Here is an 8,608-nt window from a genome sequence, read left to right as displayed (position 1 = left end):
ACTGTATGTTGGCTGCTCAAGAGTGGGCAGCAAAAAAAACCTATTTGTATATGCTCCACAAGGGAAAACAAGGAACATTGTTTACAACGAGGTGTTAAAATCACAACAGCAAGAAAGTATGTACATGATCACCTTCTTTTACGAAACTTCATTGACTTTCATATATTTATATTGATATACATATATATACGTGTGTTTGGGTGCATGCGTGTATATACATCTCTATATATAAAGATGATACGTAGTCTAGACGGCGTTTTTAGATTTCATTATTCTCTTTAACCTGGGCAACGCCGGGTATTTCTGCTAGTCTATTATACAAAGAAGATTTATATTATTCACAAAGCAATTGACTGGTGAACTATGGAGCGTAATCGAAGACAGTCTTTTACAGATACAGTATATATATCATCATCATCGTTTAACGTCCGTTCTTCATGCTGGCATGGGTTTGACTGGGGACTGGCAAGCCAGGAGGCCACACCAGGCTCCAACCTGATCTGGCAGTGTTTCTACAGCTGGTTGCACTTCCTAATGCCAACCACTCCGAGAGTGTAGTGGGTGCCTTTAACATTCCACCAGCACAGGAGCCAGTCAGGCGGCACTGGCAATGACCCACGCATGCATGGTGCTTATTGCATGCTACCAGCACAGGAGCCAGCCACAGGATATATATATATATATACATAAATATCGAACAATGCAAATGAGTCCATTGGTGGATAAAGATTATTTGTGTATTAAGGCTACCATTGATTCCAAGTTAAGAAAGTATCTTAACAATTTTTCAAGCTGATCTAAAACATGAAAACAATACATGTACACACACACAGATATATATATATATATATATAGTGAGAGAGAGCGAGAGAGTAAAGGCCCCTTTTGGTCATGAATGACCGTGGAATTGCACCTAGAAAGTTCCCCTCTGAGGCACAAGGTCGTTTGTAGAAGACCAGTAGTTATCCATGCATACCAGTCTCCCCTATTCATGCCACCAATGTTGTTCAAGGGAAAGGCAAAGAGGCCAATACAGCTTGGCACCAGTGATGTTGCAACTCATTTCTACAACTGAGTGAACTGGAGTGACAGGAAATAAAGTGTCTTGCTCAAGAACACAACACAGCCTGGTTTGGGAATCAAACTCACAACCTCACGATTGTATCATAAGACCAATGCTCTAACTACTGAGCACACGCACGTATGTGTGTGTGTGAGTGTTTGTGTGCGTAGTACATTTAGTATTATAAAGTAACTGACTGACTGTGATTGCAAGCTGAGACCAACTAAAAGTTTCCTTTTCTAATGAAAGAGAACACCATTCTACATATATGAATGATTCTTTGTTGTAAAGGTCTTTTAAGATGTCATTTAATCCCCAAGATCATAGATCTATTTAATCTTAATTAGACAGATCTATAATCAAAATTGTTCTATCCATTTGATTTTCTTTTCTTCAGATGATGATGATAATAATAATAATAATAATAATAATGAACTTATTATATACAGTGCTCAGGTGCACAACTCATCAGAAAACGTAGCCACAATTGCATGAACAGGACATAGAATAATGCACAGGAAGTGAATAGTCAATTTAGAATTAGATTGGATTATCTAACATAGTGTTTCTTTCTTTAAGCTGGTAAAGTATGATGTAAGGGTAATTTGGCTGCTATTTCTATGAGGTTCATCAATAAAATCACTTGGTGGTTCTTGATAGGAAGTTGAATCTTTTACGTAGTTTAAGCAATTGTAGGATGAAGGTTTGTTTAAGGATGGACTCATCTAAACAATGCAATTAAAATTCCTGATTAATGCATTCCTCACTCGTTATCACAATTGTTACTTTAAAATTCCTGAAAAAAGAAAAAACTCACAGTAATTTTATGATTTGAAGTGATATTTTTTCTTTTATTTCTTTTACCTGGCTTGTTTTAATCTGTGGCCATGGCGGGGCACTGCCTGGAAGGTTTGACCCAGGCACTCATTCTTTTTTTAAGTCTGGTACTTATTCTACCAATCTCTTTTGTTGAAACTAAGTTAAAGAGATGCAAAGAAACCAACACGTTGTCAAGGTGTGTAAGGACAAACACAAAAGACACACACACACATGTGCATACATACATACATACATACCAACTCTCTTTTACTCTTTTACTTGTTTCAGTCATTTGACTGTGGCCATGCTGGAGCACCGCCTTTAGTCGAGCAAATCGACCCCGGGACTTATGCTTTGTAAGCCTAGTACTTATTCTATCGGTCTCTTTTGCCGAACCGCTAAGTGACGGGGACATAAGCACACCATCATCGGCTGTCAAGCAATGCTAGGGGGACAAACACACACATATATATATACATATATACGACGGGCTTCTTTCAGTTCCTTCTACCAAATCCACTCACAAGGCTTTGGTCGGCCCGAGGCTATAGTAGAAGACACTTGCCCAAGATGCCACGCAGTGGGACTGAACCTGGAACCATGTGGTTGGTAAGCAAGCTACTTACCACACAGCCACTCATATATATATATATATATATATATATATGACAGGCTTCCTCAGTTTCTATCAGCCAAATTCACTCAAGGCATTGCTTGGCCTGGTGTCATAGTAGGAGATGCTTGTCCAAAGTACCAAACAATGGAACAAAATGTAAAGCCACACAATTGTGAAATGAACTTCTGAACCACATGGCCATGCCTGTGCTTTGAGTTTAACTAATCTATTGTTTAGTAAAGACAATTACATCCCTCACACTTTTTCATATTCTGGCCAAGGGAAATTGTTTTATTTTAAAGAATTTCAACTGTATTTAACCCTTTAACATTCAGATTATTCCTTTAAATGTAATGCTTATTTATTACCTCCGCCAAGGAAGGAGGTTATGTTTTCACTGGCGTTGGCTTGTCCGTTTATGTGCAAAATAACTCAAAAAGTTTTGAATGGTATTTGATGAAATTTGCAGGAAAAGTTGGTAATGACACAAGGAACAGATGATGAAATTTTGGTAGTCATCCGGGAATTTTTATGGATTCTTGAAGGATTTTTCATTTGTTATATTTATTTTACATGAAGTATTACAATGTTACTTTCTTTGATTATCTCCCTTGAAAACACGTTCATCGTTTCCACTTAACCTATGGTGGCGTTGCTGTTTCCAAAGTTTATTTTCGTTTCTCTATTAGTAATTTTACTCGCTTATCTGTCTTAAAATGAACTGCTTGGCGGAGGTCTGCGGAGGATGACATAACAAGCCTTGACTATTGGGATCGACTCAAAAAGCTCAGGCTTTGCTCCCTCCACCGCCGCTGTGAAACTAGCTTGGTGTTGTCATTGATGTATTATAACTGCTTCAGATGATTCCTGTTTTTAAAGGAGGTTTTTTTTTGGTTTTTTTAAAATCATATGGCTGTGTTTTTTTTTTTTTTAACCCCGCCAATGAGGTTATGTTTTTGCCGGCGGTGGTTTAGGAAATTGAGTAATTTTCAGTATGCGTGTATATGGGTGGAAATGAGCTGCTTGGTGGAGGTCTGTGCTCTCCGAGTGCTTTTCTAGTTCACATTGTTTTGAATTTATCCTGCATTATTTTGTAGCCTTGAGATTTTGATTATATGACTGTAAATTTTTAGATTAACATTGTAGGGTAGGTATGAGTAGCTGGATCTGGCCAATTTGAACATAAAACCGGAAGAATATTTTGGGTGGATACAACCAGTTTAAATGCTAAAGAGTTAAACAAGTCTGGCAGGCACTAGTTTATCATTGTAATCACTTCTTCCACTGCATTTTCTCTGCCTCTTCAGTAGATCATGCCTGCCATTGATGAAAAACTTTTCTGTACTACCTGTTCAACAAAGTGAGTAGCTAACATCATATCTACATAGCTTGATATTTTCAAGGCTGGATGTATTTGTACCACTTTACTTTTATCTCATCACTTATCAAAGGCAGCAGCATTTTAAACCATGAGTCAAGAGACGATATTGTGACTAAGATGTCATATCACTAACCTTTACCAATTCCTTAGCCAAGCTACTAAAAATATATGTTGCTGCCACTTTTTGAATGAATTATCATCTTCTAAACAAGATAATGTAACTTGGATCAAGTTTTTTTTAAAAAATAAAACATCTGTTCAGTGAAATACAAATCAAAATTCAAGATAAGATTTTAAAATTTATTTGAATAAAACAAAAATGTATTCTTGGTAAATTTTGAATAACAAAGATAATTGAAAATTGTTTTGCCATTTAATTTAAATATAAAAAAATAGTTTGAAAGAAAATGTTCAATTTACTTTCAAATTGTTGTAAATAAGCTTCACTCAGCCAGAATATACAGAAATATTTTCACAATTATTTTTTCAATTTAAAGAAAGAAACAAAATATAAGAAAGGTTTCCAAAGTAGCATATTTCTTTGTTGTTTTAAATATTGCATCTCATTTATTTACTTTGTAAGCAAAACCAAGCTTTCAAAGTTTTGTAACTATTAAAAAATAGCAACACAAGATGACTCTTTTATATAAAATCTTTGCAATGAAGTAAGGATACAACTAAAACCTTTCAACTTACATTAACTGTGGTTGTGGATTCTGTTCTGTTACCAGCTTTGAGCAATTTCTCTTTCAATCTCTGCTGAACATAGACATTTTTGCAGTACAATAACTTTGTTACATATTTCACATCCATTACTTTAGGTTTTGCCTTTAATTCTCCCAGCTATCATGTTTGATAAGTCTTGCATTCTTAAATACAAATCTATAGTAATCTAAGTTATCATCTTCAACATGGCTCTGAACTATCCCAATCTAGTTCCATAATCCCACCTCTTCCTCTCTGAAGGCATCTCATCAGAACAACATATATTTTATACACAAAAAATGGAAACCTCTCTGACCGACTAATTAATGCCTTCATTGTGTTACCTCCAGCATTTACCATTGTCTGTAAAGAACTTTACACTTTTCATGACACTTTTTTTGACTATATCTCTGATGAAATGGAATAGTTTAATACTAAAGTTGCAGTAGTGAGGCATTTAGAGTCTAATGTTTTGGGCCTTTCTCTTTATCTGGTGTTGGGGTAAAAGTTATAGGTAAGTAAAATGAATTACACTGACTACGTGTTTCAGTTAATTTTGAAAATAATCAAGGGATTTGGAAGGATTTAGTAAAATAACTAACTTTTCCATTTCTAAACTACTATTCTGAATATAACTTAGCAAAAGATTTTCATATAAAATTATGATGGAAGGTTTTAATTGAAATATCAACCCCTCAAAACAAATTTTGTATCACAGAATCAGAAGGCCATCATTGCAGGTTAGTATCAAAAGGATTAACTGATCGGCATCAAGAGTTGGTACAAATAATAGAATATTTGGTTAAATGCTTTGTTTTTTTTTTGTTCATAAACTGAAATCTTGCAATGACTGACTTGGCCTTTCATTCCATATTTTAGTGAAAATTTTAAAACCGGTAAATATACAGAGTTCAATAAGATTAATGATACATCAAGATCAATAAAACTGGTGAGACACCAAGTCAACAGAATCATTAATACACCGAGGTGAATAAAATTAATAAAATACAAAGTTAAATTCCATTGAAAATATTCATCAATAGATATTGGCCCTAATTCTGCGTCAAGCTGATACAGGAAGTATAATACCAAAAAAGAATGAGGTTTCTCAGATAATTTAGTTAGCAAGAATGGTAGCACCACCTCATAAAAAAAGAAAAGGAGAGATGTCTGGATTAATAGTGATACTAAATGATAGTAAAAAATATTGGAAATAACATTAGAAATTCATGATTGACAGTTAATAATTAAAAGGATCATATTCTAGTTACAAAAATAAAGATCGTATGAATATGTAAGGAAACTTTTTTTCATTAGATTGGTCTGTAGGAAAGGAAATGTGCCTGTAGCCCTCACAGGCTCTCTCAGATTAGTGAGATTGAGCAGTTAATAGTCTTTCCTCTTGACAGCTGCAGAAAAAACATATGCAGAGGGAGAGCAAAGTTCTGAGGAGGAAGGGTATAATGGTTAGTGAGGGGTCTGGGGGCTGGACAGTGTGGGTGAGAAGAGGAGAGATGAGTTAGGTAAAGTTGTTTGAGTGACAGTAGTTTGAGAGCAATCAGTGGTGTAGAATGAAGTTTGCTGTAGTAGTAGAAGAAAAGCAGTGAGTGGAGATAAGACATCTATGGACCAAAAGTTGTGTGTAGTAGTAGTAGCATTGTCCTAGATGAGGAGAAATGAACGAACATATTGCTAGAGGAATGCAAACAATGAAAATGAACCAAATAAATTGTGGAGGAGAATAATTAAAGCAAAAGATGATATTTACAGAGAAAAAATAAAATGATAGATTCATGTAGTATAAAATATTACTGGTAAAAAAAAAAATTTTAATTAATCATAGGACAAGAAATTGAAGGTAGTTTAGTTTGTAATATGAGATTGTCATCACCATTTGAATGTTTTGATTATTTGTTGAGGCGGAAAGAACTTCTAAGATAAGACATCTGTCAAGTTAACAAGGATACCTATTTGTGGTCTCTCATTCTGTTAGAAATACCAGCTAAATTCTCCCCCAAACCACACCTTACTATACTAAAAAGGCAACAAGACATGTTGCATAATGTAGCACTGAATATTCAGGCATTTCAGCCAGTATGCTCAATGATTCAGTCAGATTGCTACATTAATGTGTGTGATTATTGATCATCAATATATATATATATCAACAGAAGAGGTAAACACCAATGAGAAATACAAGAAATTAGTGCCTCTGAACTCTAATACTCTGTAGCATTTGTTCCATCTAAATGCTACAGAAACACAAATACTCCTTTGTCATCATGCTCACCATTGTTAAATACCTATGAACCAGTGATTCTCTTTCTGGAAACTAAAACCTCCCAAACATTCATAAAATAAAATACTAACAAAAGCAAGCATATTTACTCAGTTATTACAGAGGGGGAGATATATTCTCCGTGATGAAACACAGTGAGTAGCTTGTTCCCCAGTTTGAACGTGCATCAAACATATTTGGACATTACAGTTTTACTCAGTTATGTTCACTCCTTTTGTCTGGCAGACACAAAATAAGATAATAGAAATTTTCTTTTTTCTTTTTTTTTAAAGCATTCACTTGTTACAAGGTCCTTAGACCACTGGAAACATAAGTGCTACAAGAATAAAATGGACGTTTGACAGAAGTTAATGGGTGACGATGTACATTAGACTTAAAAGACTGGAGGTCATATTGAAGAGGAAAACAAGACTGCGGAAGGGAATTCCAAAGTTCAGAGGTGCAAGGGAAGAAATTCTGATGTTATCTCAATAGATAACTGATCAGCTCTTTTTATTCTTTTACTTGTTTCAGTTATTTGACTGTGGCCATGCTGGAGCACTACCTTGAAAAAAATAGGTTGTTCTAAAGTAGAGAGCAATGCCCATGTGTGTTAGAAAGATCGATTGATCTCTTCTGTCTTTGTCAAGGGATGTGCTAACCGCATCTCCATTTTCGCAACTCAGATATTTTCATATGGAAGAGACAGAAAATATTTCTAATATCCTGTCACATGCCTTTGAAGTAAAAAAAAAAAAAAAAAAAAAAATCTTTTAGTCCCCAAAACCCAGTTGTTACTGTTGAGTTCTATGTTGGCCTTTACTAGGCATACAAATGACCGAAAACATTATAAACTGACTTTCCCATCTAATTTTTTCAACCTGGACAGATCCAGCCTCTCACATCTACCCAATGATGTAGTTGCAAAAATAAACAATCACATAAGTGCAGGTATGGCTGCGTGGTAAGAAGCTTGCTTCCCAACCACATGGTTCTGGGCTCAGTCCCACTGCATGGCACCCTGGGCAAGTATTTTTTTTTACTATAGCCTTGGGCTGAACAGGGCCTTGTGAGTGGATTTGGTAGACGGAAACTGAAAGAAGCCTATCATATACATGTGAGCGTGTGTATTTGTATTTGTTCCCCACCACCACTTGATAACTGGTGTTTATGTTCCTGTAACTTAGCAGTTTGCCAAAAGAGACTGATAGAATAAGCACCGGGCTTTAAAAAAAAAGGTACTGGGGTTGATTCATTTGACTAAAAATTCAAGGCATGGCCACAGTCTGAAAGAAGTAAAAGATAAAAAAAGATAAACGAAGACATCATTGAAATCTTGAAGATAAGATATAATAATGGTTAATTCAAAACAATGTGAACAAGAGCACTCAGAAAGCACAAACCTCTGCCAAGGCAACACCAATGTCCTCTCAACGATTAGCCGGAGATGATTTTTAAAATGAGAATATCTGAAATACACTCGATTGTTCTCAAACGAGGATACTAAAAATGATCCCGACTGCTATAAAAAATTAAGTAAAAAACAGGAAGAATAATCCAAAATCCCTGTCTGGTACCAGATCGATCCCAAAATCTAATCAGCTCGTGCCAGTCATGAGACCAAATATCCCTGAAAGTTTCATCAGAATCCATCCAGCGGGTCTTGAGATATCTTGTCCACAGACAAACAAACAAACACGACTCAAAACAATATCTCGTCCTTCGCTAAGGCAGAGGCAATAAATA

General features: G+C 35.4%; 1 non-coding gene across 1 annotated transcript; it reads right to left on the bottom strand.

Annotated features, from left to right (window-relative positions):
* Positions 1 to 7,431: 7,431 nt before the first annotated feature.
* On the bottom strand, positions 7,432 to 7,546 carry LOC128247952 (U6atac minor spliceosomal RNA). Its single transcript, XR_008264288.1, has one exon. It is a non-coding gene; the product is annotated as a U6atac minor spliceosomal RNA (small nuclear RNA).
* Between the last annotated feature and the right edge of the window lie 1,062 nt (positions 7,547 to 8,608).

Source organism: Octopus bimaculoides, chromosome 5, assembly GCF_001194135.2.
Source record: "Octopus bimaculoides isolate UCB-OBI-ISO-001 chromosome 5, ASM119413v2, whole genome shotgun sequence".
Taxonomy (NCBI): Eukaryota; Metazoa; Mollusca; class Cephalopoda; order Octopoda; family Octopodidae; genus Octopus; species Octopus bimaculoides.
Note: the sequence above shows the minus strand (reverse complement) of the source record. Positions and strands in the feature narration are given on the sequence as shown.